At 36.5% G+C, this 16289-nt stretch overlaps 1 protein-coding gene across 4 annotated transcripts in view; it reads left to right on the top strand.

Moving 5' to 3' along the window:
* The window catches only part of LOC126335412 (leucine-rich repeat protein SHOC-2-like), a 162060-nt gene extending 148117 nt beyond the window's left edge, over positions 1-13943 (top strand). The window contains exon 7 of one of the 4 annotated variants that reach the window (XR_007564868.1): positions 13082-13354. The gene's annotated coding sequence lies outside the window, so the exon portion shown is untranslated. Of the gene's footprint in view, positions 1-942; positions 990-13081; positions 13355-13374 lie in introns of those variants that run through there. The other 3 variants (XM_049998686.1, XM_049998685.1, XM_049998687.1) reach the window with 3 other exon arrangements.
* Positions 13944-16289: the final 2346 nt, after the last annotated feature.

Below are 16289 nucleotides of genomic sequence, written 5' to 3' on the forward strand. Positions count from 1 at the left end.
CACACACACACACACACACACACACACACACACACACACACATGCAAACGCAACTCACATACACGACTGCAGTCTCAGGCAACTGAAACCACACTGTGAGCAGCAGCACCAGTGCATGACGGGAGTGACGACTGGGTGGGGGTAAGGAGGAAGCTGGAGCAGAGTTGGGGTGGTAGACAGTGAAGTGCTGCAGGTTAGACTGTGGGCAGGGGAGAGGTGGGGAGGGGGATGGTAGCAGAAAAGGAGAGAAATAGAAAGACTGGGTGTGGTGGTGGAATGATGGCTGTTTAGTCATTTTGAAGTAGATACCCTTGGTGCAGCGAAGCAATACATACCACTTAATTAAGGCAGGTCTTCTGATCTAGATGATATACCAGCTGATTCCTTTCAGAGAATCTTGATGAAATAGATCCACTAATTTTTAGAACTGATATGCAGCCACTTGCTCAACAAAATCTGTCCTAAATGCTGGAAAGTTGTACAGGTCACTCCAATGAACAAAAAAGGAAATAGACATAATCTGCTGAGTTGTAGAACGATATCTTAGCCATTGATGTGTAGCAGGATTTTCGAACATGTACTGTATTCCAGTATCATGAAATACTTCATAGGAAACTGTTTATTGACACATAACCAGCACAGATTCAGAAAACGTCATTCTTGTGAAACACAACTGTCTTTTTGTCAACATAAAGTAATGAGTGCTATGGACAGGGAATCTCAATTTGGTTCCATATTTCTAGAAGGCTTTTGATGCCTTACTTGAGAAGCTAGCTCTAATCATATTCCTTACCTATGGAATATCACATTAGTTCTGTGATTGGATTTGCGATCTCCTGTGAGAAAAGTCACAGTTTTAATGAGAAGTTACAGGCCATCTGTTCTTAATCCATGTAAATTGTTTAGGAGACAATCTGAGCAGTACTTTTAAATTATTTTCAGGTGATGCTGTTGTTTACTGTCTGGTAAAGTCATAGAAGATCAAAATGAAAAATGATTCAGGAAAGACACTTGCATTGTCCAAAATGTGTCATTGGCCCTACACAATAAAAAGTGAGAGATCGTCTACGTGAGCATAGAAAAAATTGAAGGTTGTGGATTCAACCAAATAAATAGGGGTTCCAGTTAGAAGCAACTGAAACTGGAACTATCACATAGAAAATATTGTGGGGAAGTCACAATAAAGACTGCATTTTATTGGCAGAGCACTTTGAAGATGCAACAACTTCAAAGAAGGGCAGCTCATTTTGTGTTATCACAAAATAGGTGAGAGCTACATGAGTTAGAGTGGCAGTTATTAAAACAAAGATATGTTTCATTGTGGCAAGATCTTTTCAGGAAATTTCAGTCACCAACATACTCCTCTGAAGGAAAAAACCTGTTGGCTCCCATGTGCACAAGAAGGAATGATTGTTGTAATAAAATATGAGAAATTAAAACTCACAGGGAAATACTGTGGTGTTCATTTTTCACATGTGCTGCTGAAGAGTGGAAGGTCGAGAAATAGTCTGAAAGTGACTCTATGAACAATCTGCCAAAGACAAAAGTGTGAATATCAGAGTAATCATGTACATATAGATATGGAAATAGGTTAGTACCACTTCATCTCATCTCTATAACCAGGAGGAGGATCACAAAGGTTAGATTGTTTACAGAATGAATTTTTCACCCTGCAGCGGAATATATGCTGATATAAAAACTCTGGGCAGATTAAATGTATGTTCCAGACTGAGACTAGAACTTGGGATCTTTGTCTTTCCAGGCAAGTGCTCTACTGATTGAGGTACTCAATCACAACTCACGACCCATCCTCAAAGCTTTACTTCTTCTATCATTAACTAGTCCCCTACCTTCCATACTTCACAGAAGCTCTCTCGTAAACCTTATGAGACTAGCACTCCTGGAAGAAAGGCTATTTTGGAGACATCATTAAATGATATAGTGTTGTTTTAATTTAATGTTCATGATTCTTTCAACTATGCATCAGAAGGAAGTGAACACATTTTAATTGGTAATATACATGCTGCAAGTTAAAATTTTGAATAAAGCCACTTTAATCATAGCAAAGTCACCAGACTGGTGATCTCTCTCTCTCTCTCTCTCTCTCTCTCTCTCTCTCTCTCTCTGTGTGTGTGTGTGTGTGTGTGTGTGTGTGTGTGTGTGTGTGTGTGCGCGCGCTTGCGTGTGTGCGTGTGTGTGTGCTGTTATTGTCTGTTTCATCTTCAAACAAGTTTTTTTGATGGTAGAGCGGAGCAGAGTTGATTTGAAGTTTAACTGGAAAAGTTCAAATTGCTCTTTGTAAGACAAAGAGGCAGGTTCTAGGATCTCTGAAGTTGGTTCATCCTGATTACTTTTTGGATCAGAAGATCTGGCTGTTTTTTCAGAGGGAGCATTGTTATGAATTCCTTTAAATACAATGATTAGCTGCATCTACTTTTCTTGTTCTGTCACTTCAGCTGGTAAGAAATCTTCTTTGTTGAAGATATGGGGATCAAGTGAATTACCAGACCAGCAACATGATACTTGGTAAATAGCTGACTTGGGTGTGGTGCTGATCAGTGATCAGACAGGGCCTCCTAACAACTCATAAGAGCTTTGAAGAGGTTCTGGTCAAGGGGCTGCAGTATGTGGCTGCTTTGTGGTGGCTGGCTGTGCCTGTGAAAGCTGTAACATTTGGTCTAGCTGTTTGCTTGCAGGGAAATGTATGCGATATGGTTATCTAATATCAGCAAAACTGGGTTGCACTGGTGTGCTTCCTGAAGTGCTCCAAATATGCAAGAAATATGTCTGTGTTCATTGTAACGGACCTCTTCCTAGGGTTTCCACAGTCTATAAGTTGTCCTACTCCTTTGTCCACATGGTGACTTCAGACACTAAAGGAGATTCAAATTTATAGGCCGAGGTTGTTAACAAGTACGAACAGTTTGGTACTTAACTCATATTGATGGCTGCGTTGTTGTCTTCGTGAAGTCCAGAGGTGATTCCACTGCGATGTTCCCGCGGTTTTCTTTGTGTTTGGATGAGACTAACTGGTTTGTAGGGTGACGTGGTATTTTTGTTTTTAGAGAGCAAACGTTACATTATTTTTGCACATCACTATTTAATTCATTTATTCACATTTAACACTTCTACAATAATATGAAATAAGACATTGTTTTACACCACATCTGTATCGTCACCTCCTCCAACCCACGCTCCTGATCCAAAGACCCTCAACCACCACCTTCCAAGCTCGACCTCCTTCCCCCATGACCAAAGATAGCCGTCCCTTAGTTGTTACACTCACAGTCAAAGGCTATATTTACATAAAACATTACATGTAAAGAAATTACTGGCATACATGATTTTACGTTCTGTTATATCATGTAACCTGAATGAGTCATAGCCATTCCAAATCTAGTTGGGGCATCTTTAATCAGAACTGGGTTCTGTCTTTTCCAAGCAAATATGAGAAACAGTCTGCAGCAGTCATACAGTACTTGATAGTCATTGTTTTACCTTGCTCAGTTGAAACATATTTGAAATCTCTCTCTTGTCTACAGGAGCAACATATTTAGGCATGTTCTTTGGGACAGTCTGAACACATGTGTCATCCATATCATAGATCTGATTTAGTGGAAAATAATATTTTCTAATGATTTATATCAGAATTTAAAAATACAGAGTTATGTGCTGTTCATTGTCCTAGCAGTACTGGGTTTCCTTCAGACTCTCAGGGACATATGATTTCTCTTCATGAACTCTTGCCTAGTCCCTTCCAGTCAGCTTCATTTCTTGTGAGAATGAATGAGATTTTCAATTCCTTTCTGTGTACTCAAAACCAAGCAAGCATAGACATTTCAATGTCAGACCATAAAACCTGGAATCTAGGGCTCTGCAACATTTGACCATTTCCTGTTCTTCCTCCAGCATAAATACATGTTTAAAATTTCCTATGGGCTCCACACTTCTGTCAGCTTCCATTCACTTCAAATGGTGGATTCATCATAACCAAGTGTGTGACCAGTTACCCTGAAAGATATGCCATTTTGCTTCATCAGACATGCCTAATTTATAGGTGCCTCTGTCAGTGGCACCTGGCTGACTCTTTTGCATGTAGTTCCTAAAATGGACACAAAAAGTGTTAGAGCTTCATGTCAGATTCGATTTTGTATTCTACAAAGCATTAATAAAGCGCAGAAATGATAAGGGTCTCTTGTTGGGCAAAAGTACACAACTGACCTTTGCCCCATCAATCCCTTGGACTTTTGCCCAAATGCAACAGTTCAATTAACTATGCTTTCCCACCAAACACCAATAGAAACTGATGTGGTGTGATGCTGCAACCTTCTTACACAGTCCTTCATGTTTACAGTTATCATAACATTTAATGATTTATACCATGATTTTAACACATAAGTTGGTGAATACTGACAACTGTTACATTAACATATGTGAAAATCTGCCTTACCTCATAGTTATAAGTCAGGTGGTCATAGACATAAAATTTCCAGACTAAGGCTTCCTGATCGTATGACTGTGCCATCTTCATGAGAAATGGTGCACTTTTAACACACAATAGGAGCTTTGGCCCATGCAGATCTTTACCGCTGCATATCCTACATTGTAGAGTGCACTGTTTTATTAATATTTCACTTATTGTAGTACATTTTTGGAATTTTGAAAGTAATTTGTGTCTCTGAAAGATAGTATGGACAATGCTAGGAAGAAAATTGTTGCAGTTGTCAGCTGTTTGTATACTATGTATTCATTTACAGGGTGTTTCAAAATGAATATATTTATTACAAAGTATTATCATCTGCTGTGCTGCATCTCAGTTATTGGAGGAATGAGTACAGTGTCTAGTTTATATTCATTGCTGCTGGATGTTGGTTATCTTCTGTTTGCTTGGTTACCATCAGATGTTATAAAATGACTACTTCACAGCAGAAATCATTTTGAGGCCCCGAGTATGCAAATTTTAATTCCATGATTACACTGCAAAGATGGTTCAGGTTGAGGTACCAAACTGATACTCCAAATGGATGGAATATTTGTAGATGATGTCAACAGTTTGTAGACACAGGATGTGTATGTAAAGGAAAGAGTCCTGGCCGCCCTTGGGTTTCGTATGAAAATGTCCCAAACTGCTTTCCAACATTGCCCTACAGAATGAATTCATTGTGCTATTTGGGAATTATTACAACAAGTTGGCATGTCTGGAGATGTCTGAACATGTTAAAAGTTACAGCTGTACAAGTTACAGCTGTTAAAAGCTCTACATCAATACAACAAATGTAAATGTGTGGCATTTTCTAACAAGCTTCAGAATACTATTGACAATGATAACACTTTCTCACAATGTATCACGTTCAGTGATGAAACGACTTTCCATCTCAGTGGCAAAGTATAGAAACACAATGTTTGAATTTGGGGCCTACAGAACCCACATGCACACAATGAAAATGTGCAAGATTCACCCTAAGTCTATGTGGTTTGTGCAATATCCAACTCATCCGTTTACAGCCAATTCTTCTTTGATGGAAACACTAAATAGTACCTTGCTATGTTACAAAACTAGTTCTTTCTGAGGCTGAGGACAACTTCATTTTGCAGTAAGATGGGGCACCCTTCAGCAACTTAACATGTGTCAGCTGGCCTCCAAAGTCATCATATTTAACACTTTGTAACTTATTACCTTCTTCCTCTCCCCCTTTTTTCTTCTTTTTACAGTCATCTCAGCAGTGGAATGTCAGTTATGACACTACGGATGTAAGGACAACACAACACCTAGTTCTTAAGAGGGAAAAAAATCTAGAAGAGTTGAAGAATCTAATTTGTACTGCCATGATATCAGTGACGATGGACATGCTTACCCTCCTACCCATGCAGGGTTGTTAGTTGTATGATAGACATGTACCATAACTTCAAGTTCTGTACAATGCATGATCCTAAGTGAAGGAATATACATGAAAATATGATAATCTGGGTATTTCTCAGTGAGAAACCGTCACAAAACAAGCACATGCAGAACAGTGAACTATGCTCATGTTAAGATTATTTAGTCTTCGATACATGCTCCTCATAGGGACCTTGTTGTGCAGTAAGGTACATTTCAGTATTGTGTGTCCATTACAGTTTTGATTAACAGTTAATTATGTAACCAACAATGGATTTTGACCAGGTGCTTCCTGTAGTGTATGATTTCTCATTACACGTGGTTACACCGGCAGCTATGCTGTGACCTGTTTAATAATCATTCTCTGGTTCAGTACATAGCATGCCTTGTCAAACAATATATAACATTAAAATTTTGTGTTAATTTTGTAATTTATTGAGCAGGTGTAATTTGTGTAATTTGTGTAATTTATTGAGTGGTTGTAATGTCAGGTAGTGATGAAGAGATGTGCATGTTTCTAAGACAAAGGAAAAGAAGATGTAAAGAGGTGGGTTGCTAAAAAGTGAGAAAGCCCAGTGCAGGCTCCAACAATTGCACTGCGTGAGAGGAGGACCTAGCATTTCATTCATGGATAGCAGAAGAGCCTAATAATTGCTGTAAGGTAATAACTGCTGTAAGGCAAACTTTGTAATGATTCTGTAGTAGCTACTCTAAATGTATTAAAGAAACACATGTCATCAAGTCAAGAAAGCAAAATGATAAAATGAGTGGTTCACTGAAAAATCATGCGCAACTTTTGCAAAGTTTTTGTTTAAAGGCATGGCAACACTCAACAAACAAACTTTGTATTTAATAGAACTGACAATTTGACAGGTATGTTAAAACATGCATTGCCTGATTCTAAGATATCACAAAATATTCTTATGAAAAGGAACAAAAGCATGGCTATTATGAGAGATGTTGCACCTTCTCATAAAAATGATCTTGTTTCAAGCTTCAGCAAGCAAAATTTTCCATTTGACATTTGAAGGTAGCAATATTGCTTCAGTCAGTTATGCTGACTTGCTCAAGTCTTAGTACAAGATAATATTCCATTTGAAAACAACCCTCAGCAATGTCAACTTAGGTTGCGGAAATAGTATATTTACAAACACTGATACAAGCCACTACTTTTACTCTCACTGCAGAAACATATGTGTCTTTGGGACACCTATTCTACACAATGCTGTATAAATTCTCATTAGCATTTTGTTGCAGACATCAAGCCTATCATGTTAGTAGTGATTAGTCAGGCAAGCAGGTATAAAGAAGCAGTATTTTATCGAAGCAAAGTTGATTTATTGTTGTTTTTATATTAGATGCATGAAATCTAGACTCAATTTCTTTTGCCAATGCTGACAATAAAAACACCATGATGACTTTCCTTTCGGGCATTAAGAATGTTGAGGATTTTTGTCAGTAGAAGTATTGATGCATATATTGCATTTTTCATATTCTCTAAAAATAAATTATTTGACAGTATTGTAGCTGTAAAATGTCTATAATATCGAAAAGTATGTTTATACACACCTTTACACCACTTTTATTGCTTTTTTTGTAATATTTTGTAAGTTCTTTTATTGTAGTATTCTTCAGCTGTCCATGGTCATTGCCACCCAAAGCAACTTTTCAACTTCTTTCACATTTCTATATACGGCTTTTTTTTGTAACATTTTGCAGGTTCTTTTATTGTAGTATTCTTCAGTTGCCCTAGCTGTTGCCAGCCAGTGCAACTTTTCTGCTTCTTTCACAATCTGTGTTATACCTGTATACACCCTTCAAAAAGTATGAATTGTAAATGTATCCCACCCAAATTTTGTCATATAAATATTGAAAATAAAATGGTTGTCAAGTAGATATGTGTACAGATCTATGCGTATACAAGAGATTTTGTGTAGTCATACTGACACATAATATCTTCTTGCAACATGATTCACACATTCTTCCTTTTGTATTTCATGATTATCTCCCTAAATATTTAGTGAGGTGATTGGAAACACCATCTGAAAGCATTTTAGCATATCAAAATCCATAGCTTTCAAATTGTTTCCATATATTTTCATCAATCGTTGGTTCCATTGCACCAGAGGATCCCAAATGTATCATGGAACATTGATCGGCATGCCCTTCCAAGCAAAAATGAAATTCCGGTGAATCTGCACCCAATTTAGTTGGTGTAAAGTTTGACAAAACATTGATACAATATCAAAATCAATGATGTAGCCTGTGAACAAATCAAGAACACTGCCAAAACCAACTTTTGATCAAAACCTTCTAGTTGGTCATGAATCATCGCAACTCACACCTAAATCTATTTTGCAATCTAAAAACTTTGCAGTATTACATCATTTTTGGCAATATTATTATCTCTGAGCTCACACTCAGAATCCATGTGCAAATTGTCTTCACAATCATAATCAAGTTCACAATCAGAATCATTTTGCATTTTCCTCAAGATTATTTGAGTAAGCTCATTCTCAAAATCCAATTCTCAATCTTCATTAGAGTCACTTTCAGTAACCTTGCAATCCAGTTCTCACTTTTTATACATATATTTTACTATTACCCAACATTCAACAAAATTTACCTTTGTAGATTCATCAGCAGCAGTTTCTACATGTTGCGCATGTTCTTGAAAAGTATCACAGGAGAAAGATGACATACTCATAATCATCACGAAATGTTGAATTCTCAAATATCCTCTTCCTGTGTATATAAATGACAAGCACGGATGTGTATTTACATCAAAATGATCTGTCCTTGTGTTTTGTTTGAAACATGGCTTCAATGTATAAATATGTGATTTGGTAGATAAATTTGTAATAAGAACATTTTAGTGTGATTCTATGCAAAAACCCTGAGCATGTTAGATCTAACTCAAAATTCAAGGTACTTTGGTCACAATCAGCGAACTTTGTTTTTGGCAATAATGGTTATGAACTGTAGATTAAAACTGAAGAAACTGCAAAAAGGTGGGAATTTAAGGAGATAGGGCCGGGATAAACTGAAAGAACCAGGGTTTGTACAGAGTTTCAGGGAGAGCTTAAGGGACAATTGACAGGAATGGGGAAAGAAATAGAGTAGAAGAAGAATGGGTAGCTTTGAGGAATGAAATAGTGAAGGCAGCAGAGGATCAAGTAGGTAACAAGACAAGGGCTAGTAGAAATCCTTGGGTAACAGAAGAGATACTGAATTTAATTGGTGAAAGGAGGAAATACAAAAATTCAGAAAGTGAAGCAGGCAAAAAGGAATACAAATGTCTCAAAAATGAGATCGACAGGAAGTGCAAAATGGCTAAGCAGGGATGGCTAGAAGACAAATGTAAGGATGTAGAGGCTGATCTCACAAGGGGTAAGATAGATACTGCCTACAGGAAAATTAAAGAGAATTTTGGAGAAAAGAGAACCACTTGTTTAGAGCTCAGATGGAAACCCAGTTCTAAGCAAAGAAGGGAAAGCAGAAAGGTGGAAGGAGTATATAGAGGGTCTATACAGGGGCGATGTTCTTGAGGACAATAATATGGAAATGGAAGAGGAGGTAGATGAAGATGAAATGGGAGATATGATACTGCATCAAGAGTTTGACAGAGCACTGAAAGTCTTAAGTTGAAACAAGGCCCTGGGAGTAGACAACATTCCATTGGAACCACTGACAGCCTTAGGAGAGCCAGTCCTGACAAAACTCTACCATCTAATGAGCAAGATGTATGAGATAGGCTAAATTCCCTCAGACTTCAAGACAAATATAATAATTCCAATACCAAAGAAAGCTGGTGTTGATGGATGTGAAAATTACTGAACTATCAGTTTAATAAGTCACAGCTGCAAAATACTAATGTGAATTCTTTACAGACGAATGGAAAAACTGGTAGAAGCTGACCTCGGGGAAAATCAGTTTGGATTCCGTAGAAATGTTGGAACACGTGAGGCAATACTGACCTTACGACTTATCTTAGAAGAAAGATTAAGGACAATGTTGACTGGAGTACTCTCTTTCAAATTCTGAAGGTGACTGAGGTAAAATACAGGGAGCGAAAGGCCATTTACAGTTTGTACAGGAACCAGATGGCAGTTATAAGAGTCAAGGAGTATGAAAGGAAAGCAGTGGTTGGGAAGGGAGTGAGACAGGGTTGTAGCCTCTCCCCAATGTTATTCAATCTGTATAATGAGCAAGCAATAAAGGAAACAAAAGAAAAATTCGGAGTAGGTATGAAAATCCATGGAGAAGAAATAAAAACTTTCTGTCGGACACAGCAAAGGACTTCGAAGAGCAGCTGAACGGAATGGACAATGTCTTGAAAGGAGGGTATAAGATGAACATCAACAAAAGCAAAACAAGGATAATGGAATGTAGTTGAATTAAGTCGGGTGATGCTGAAAGAATTAGATTAGGAAATGAGACACTTAAAGTAGTAAAGGAGTTTTGCTATTTAGGAAGTAAAATAACTGATGATGGTCTAAGTAGAGAGGATATGACATGTAGACTGGAAATGGCAAGGAAAGCGTTTCTGAAGAAGAGAAATTTGTTAACATCGAGTATAGATTTAAGTGTCAGGAAGTCGTTTCTGAAAGTATTTGTATGGAGTGTAGCCATGTATGGAAGTGAAACATGGACGATAAATAGTTTAGTCAAGAAGAGAATAGAAGCTTTCAAAATGTGGTGCTACAGAAGAATGCTGAAGATTAGATGGGTAGATCATGTAACTAATGAGGAGGTATTGAATAGAATTGGGGAGAAGAGGAGTTTGTGGCACAACTTGACCAGGACATGTTCTGAGGCATCAAGGGATCACCAATTTAGTATTGGAGGGCAGTGTGGATGGTAAAATTGTAGAGGGAGACCAAGAGATGAATACACTAAGCAGATTCAGAAGGATGTAGGCTGCAGTAGGTACTGGGAGATGAAGAAGCTTGCACAGGATAGAGTAGCATGGAGAGCTGCATCAAACCAGTCTCAGGACTGAAGACCACAACAACAACAACAACAATAATGATGATAACAATGATAAATCAAATAGCATATACTCAGATTTATCTGTCTTTCCTTCAGTGTTTTTGTCATTGATAGTACTAGCAACATCGTGTTTCTCAGTGCTATTCCTAACAATACTGTCGCATTTCATTTGCGTATGTATATTTTTGTCATACAATATATTTTCATTGACACTTTCACCACTGTTTCTGATTATTTGTTTTATTTGCTTTTCACATTTTTACATCTCTTTTTCACTATAGTCCCCTATACCCTAATATCTTATAATGCGGAAAGCACATTAATGACTCCGCTGCACGTGCATGGGTGGGTCATAGGCCGCGGCTAAAATGTGGGTAAAACTGGCCGTGTGAAATAAATGTGGGTCTTTTGTGGCACCAGGTGTCATGCTGTCATCAGTTGCCGGGATTCTGCATTGCACTAGTTGGTAACCTGCAAGGTCATTACTACTACAGTGTATGTATGTATTGTGGTATGAATGAAGTTATATAAAGTAACTGGACTGTGTTCGAATGTTGATCACTTGCTCTCCCTAAGAACCCCACACACTGCCGCTACCCATCCTAGATCTGAAACCTTTATAAATATTTACTTTCCAGTTCACAACGGAGTCTGCCAAGAATGAAAATCTTCTTGTCTGGAAACTGCAAAAAATGTAAATTATAGTTACACACATATATTTACATTGATTTCAGATGTACATATTGATTAGACCCATATACATACACAATTACATATGTATGTACAGATTATACACATATATAGACACATTTGTATCAGTAAATGTTTCAGTTAAATTTCTGTACTGTCCATATCTATCTAGTGACAGAAAACTAACTATACTTCAACTACATTTTTTTCTTAAAAAAAAAAAAAAAGTGGTCACAATAAAAAAATGTTTCTCCATTGTCAGATTTTAACATTTTTGGCTCAAAATTTTTTTGTGTATACATTCCGTGATAACCAACAACCCTACATATGGGTTTGAAAAAATATTAATTTTTTTGAATACTCAAAAATGCAAAAGAATGAAATTTTTTTTTAGCAAATTATATTTATCCACTCCATTCAGCATGCCACAATATGTTCTGAAATAAATTTTCAGCCCCCTGTGATTTTTTCCCAATTGAGTTGAAATTTCACCAGTATCTCCCCTTAAAGAAACAAATGCAAAAATCTTTTAGAGACATTTTGCTAACCTGCATGAGACTGAATTACAGCTCACTACTTAGTCTGCCAAGAATGTAAATATTCTAGTCTGGAAACTGCAAAAAATGTAAATTATAGTTACAGTTATATAATCACGTTGATTTGAGATGTACAATGTATGTACAGATTAAACACATATATAGACACATTTGTGCCGGTTAATGTTTCAATTAAATTTCTGCACTGACCATATCTACCCAGTGCTGGAAAACTAACTATACTTCAACTTCCATCATAAGCAAGCACTCCACACATGGGTTTGAAAAAATAATGATTTTCTCAAAATTCAAAAGTATGAAATTTTTTTTGTAGCAAATTGGATTTATCCACTTAATTCAGCATGCCAAGACATGTTATGAAACAAATTTTCAGCCCCTTGTAATTTTTTTTCCAATTGGGTTGAAATTTCACCAGTACCTCCCCTTACAGAAACAAATGCAAAAATATTTTAGACATTTTGCTAACCTACGTGAGACTGAATTATGTTTACAAAGACTCCCAGTTTTTTGGACATTAACAACATGTATTTAGGTGTAGAACTTCTGGAAGCAATGAAGCTGAAGAATGTTTTGGCCATGACTCATCTTCTAAGAGAATTTAGGAAGAGACGCCATAACTTCTTAATTCATAGACGTAAAGGAGATCATATATGGTTTAAATTTAATGACCCTCAACGAAAACATTTATCTGTGTTATCTCCGAAAAGAGCCTTGTCTCATACAGAGAGAGAAGTTACACCTACTTCAACACTGTCATATCTTGTATCACGAGTTTGAATTACCTGAAAATCTGAACCTGATAGATTTTGCCATAAGGAACATTCAGTTTTGGTAATAATATGCTGTATATGAACTTCTAAAATAATTTCAGTTTGAATCCATATATGAAGGGAAAATTGTTGTCCCATGCATTAAATGTACACAAATACAAACCTAATTAATGGACAGAGTATATAATTTTCAGGTTGGAAAAATCTCATCCAGCAATGATGTGCATTTGTATGGTGCTTTAGCAGACTGCCCTGGCAGTACTATCACTTCCATATTCCACAGATGCAAGCAAATATTCAGGTGACAGAAAAATTGTTATTGCCAGAAGATTGTAAGCTGTTTGGTTGTTACTCTTACCATCCTTATCGGCAACTAGTGAGATTATTAAGTGAATGGGGAAATGTGATATGCGAAACTTCCCAAAACCAAAATTTTCAATATTATTTTTTTAAAAGTATTTCCTTTTTAAATTTTTGTTTCCACAAGATACGCAGAATGAAAACAAAGTTGAGAAACTGGCTGTCTACGTCTACAATGAATGGAACTCTCTTGGTGTCACAGTGTGCCAAATGGTCCAACAGCTGCTGCACTACATTCCAGCTAAAGGCGACTAAGTCTGTTGCCCCTACTCATCTTTACCTGTTGAAGGATGTTGATGAAGTTGATAAGCTTCCAACTATAACAGATGATTATATTGAAGTCAGTGACAGTGAATAGATTCATCAACACAAGTACAAACAGTTCTAGCATTGATATTGTTTATTTTAATTTTATTTCCTTAAATAGTTTTAATTTTATTGTGACTACAAAACATAGGCCAATTAGTACTACCAGCATAGGCTGTAATAGGTGGGCAGAGATTCAAAAATTAAAATTTATAATACTTTCATTGGTAGTATGATTTTTTTGTAGTGGGTTATATGATCCATTTTCACTGACTTCCTAGCAACAGTGTACCTGAGTACAGGAGGAATTCGAGTATCATTGTGATATTGTTTGTGTCACTGGTGGAGAACATATAGTGCTTAAGTAATGTAAACTTGAGAGATTTGTAAATATGCATGCCTAAACTGTTTAATAAATATATATGTGTATGAAATATGTATATTCTTTTTGAAACACCGTGTATTTCTACAAAAAAAAGAAAAGAAAATCCTGCAAAATGCAAAAAATGGATGGCTGAAAGGCAACATTCCGTATCAGAATCCTTGGCATCATGAAGATTAAATATTTTAGGAAGAGGATGTTCATGAGCCTTTGTAAAGTACAGCAATTCGTAATACCTGTAAAATAATGAACATAACACAGTTATGAGTAATAGCCTACAATAATGAACACAGTACAAGCAATATTTTATTGGCGCTCACTAGTGTTGGGTTATGCAACTCTTACCTCACTTTTATGCTTTTTTCACTAGACCTACACCTTTCTTAGATTGTTTATGGAATTATTGGATGTCTTTTAAACTTGTCTTTGGAACTACAACGAAATGTTTATTTTTGTCACCAAATGCTTTTCATTTTATTGAAATAAAGCATCATCAGAGGTCTATAATGAAACAAATTTACAATCTGGCTTGTTTTCTACTTCCAAAAAATCAGAATCAGAATGTTTATTGTCCCAGAGACTTCTCAACACTGCAATCACAATTCATATGTATTACAAAAACAATATATAACAACAGCATTAATATAAAATATATAATTATTACAGTTGTTTATTTGACATAAAACTGCTAATTTTAATTGACAAAACATGTCAACAATTTTCTTTCTTTCTCAGATTTCACATGATCATTGAGAAATTGCTCTAAGGGATAATATCATTTCTGTACCAACTGGTTTCATAGCTTTTGTGCCACTTGCACTTAGCTCCAGTTGTGGATTTATTTCTTATATTAGAATGTTGTAAATTTTCATATTCTTGTATTCTGGGGTTTGTGAATATAGCTTTAATCTATGAATGGGCAGCATAAAATTCCCATTGTTCCTTCTGTTGTATTGATGTTTAAAATTATTGTCTATGAGTAACTTGGGTTTCCTACAGAGGGACCTTAATATTTTTACAATTTCTTAACAGTGGGCGACACGATTTTTTGGTTTTGTATTACACACATTTCTAACAACAGAGTTTTGTAATTTTAATATTCTAATCATTTTACTTGCCCCCCCCCCCCAAAGTAAATGAATTAAAATAGCTGTAGCAAACTACTGTTCTTAACTTTGTGCTAGATAATATGACAGAGTCTTCACTGCGAAGGTCAGGCTGTTTAATTTATTTAAGTACTTAATATGTGCAGACCAGGATAAATTTTGGTCCAGATGTATTCCTAAAATTTTTACACAGACTGTTTCTTGGTTTCTGTGATTAATGTGTGCTTCATTTACCTTAGAGATCTTACTTTTAAACAGCAGTGTATGAGCTTTTCCAATAATCACCTGCAATCCATTTAGTTGGAACCAGTTGCCTAAACCCGTAGTATATTGAAATTACAATGAAATCCAGACCACTAGCTGCTTACAGGCTTTGATAAATATCAATGGCAACAGTTGAAAATGTGTGCCACGGCTGGGACTCGAACCCGGGATCTCTTGCTTACATAGCAGATGGTCTATCTCTCTTTTTCAGAAATAGTTATGGCAACATTATGAAATTGCTTATTATAGTGACATAGGCCTAAAGATAATCTTCTGCATTACTGGAAATCTTTGCGAAAACAAAACATTTCTTGAAAGTGATGTTCTCCGTTTGATCATACGTGTTTTTCATAGGCCAGATTTTCTCTCTTTTTCCCATGTTCTGAATCGCATCATCAAAAATTGGAGTTCACATGATGGTTCTTCTGAGGAAGTTGGCATATGTATCATAGTAATTGTTGATGTGTAGTAGCTTGTGGTGCTGGTCGGAGATGTACGTCCAAAAATCTCCTTTGCTCCTTTCTTTACTGGACAGTAGGTAAAATACCACATGCCTCTTCAACCAGTTGACAGCGTTTTTCTTTGAGGCGGGGTGTAATTCTTCTTCCAGGTATAAAAGGCATGTTGGAGTTATGAAATATGGTGATTTTCTCATAATTGCTAATTTTCTTCTGATTGACAACCATATGTTATTTGCATTTTCACAGACAAATTAGTGTTCATCTGTGTCAATCAAGCAGTACACAAAGGGGAATCTGCCAGATGAATGGAATGTAGTCTGGAGTTTGTTGGTAATTTCCTATTCACAAAATAATACCACTATGACCGTACTTTTGTTGGTAAATGCGTGTGGTGTCTATTCGTCTAGATATCAAGGCAAGAGTGACCAACGTATTTTTGTTCTATGATGTTCTTGGTCTTAAAGTTCATTAAGGTTTGGTAGATTTTCTTGAAATTGATGACATCTTTCTCGGGTGTTCGCAG

Source organism: Schistocerca gregaria, chromosome 2, assembly GCF_023897955.1.
Source record: "Schistocerca gregaria isolate iqSchGreg1 chromosome 2, iqSchGreg1.2, whole genome shotgun sequence".
NCBI lineage: Eukaryota > Metazoa > Arthropoda > Insecta > Orthoptera > Acrididae > Schistocerca > Schistocerca gregaria.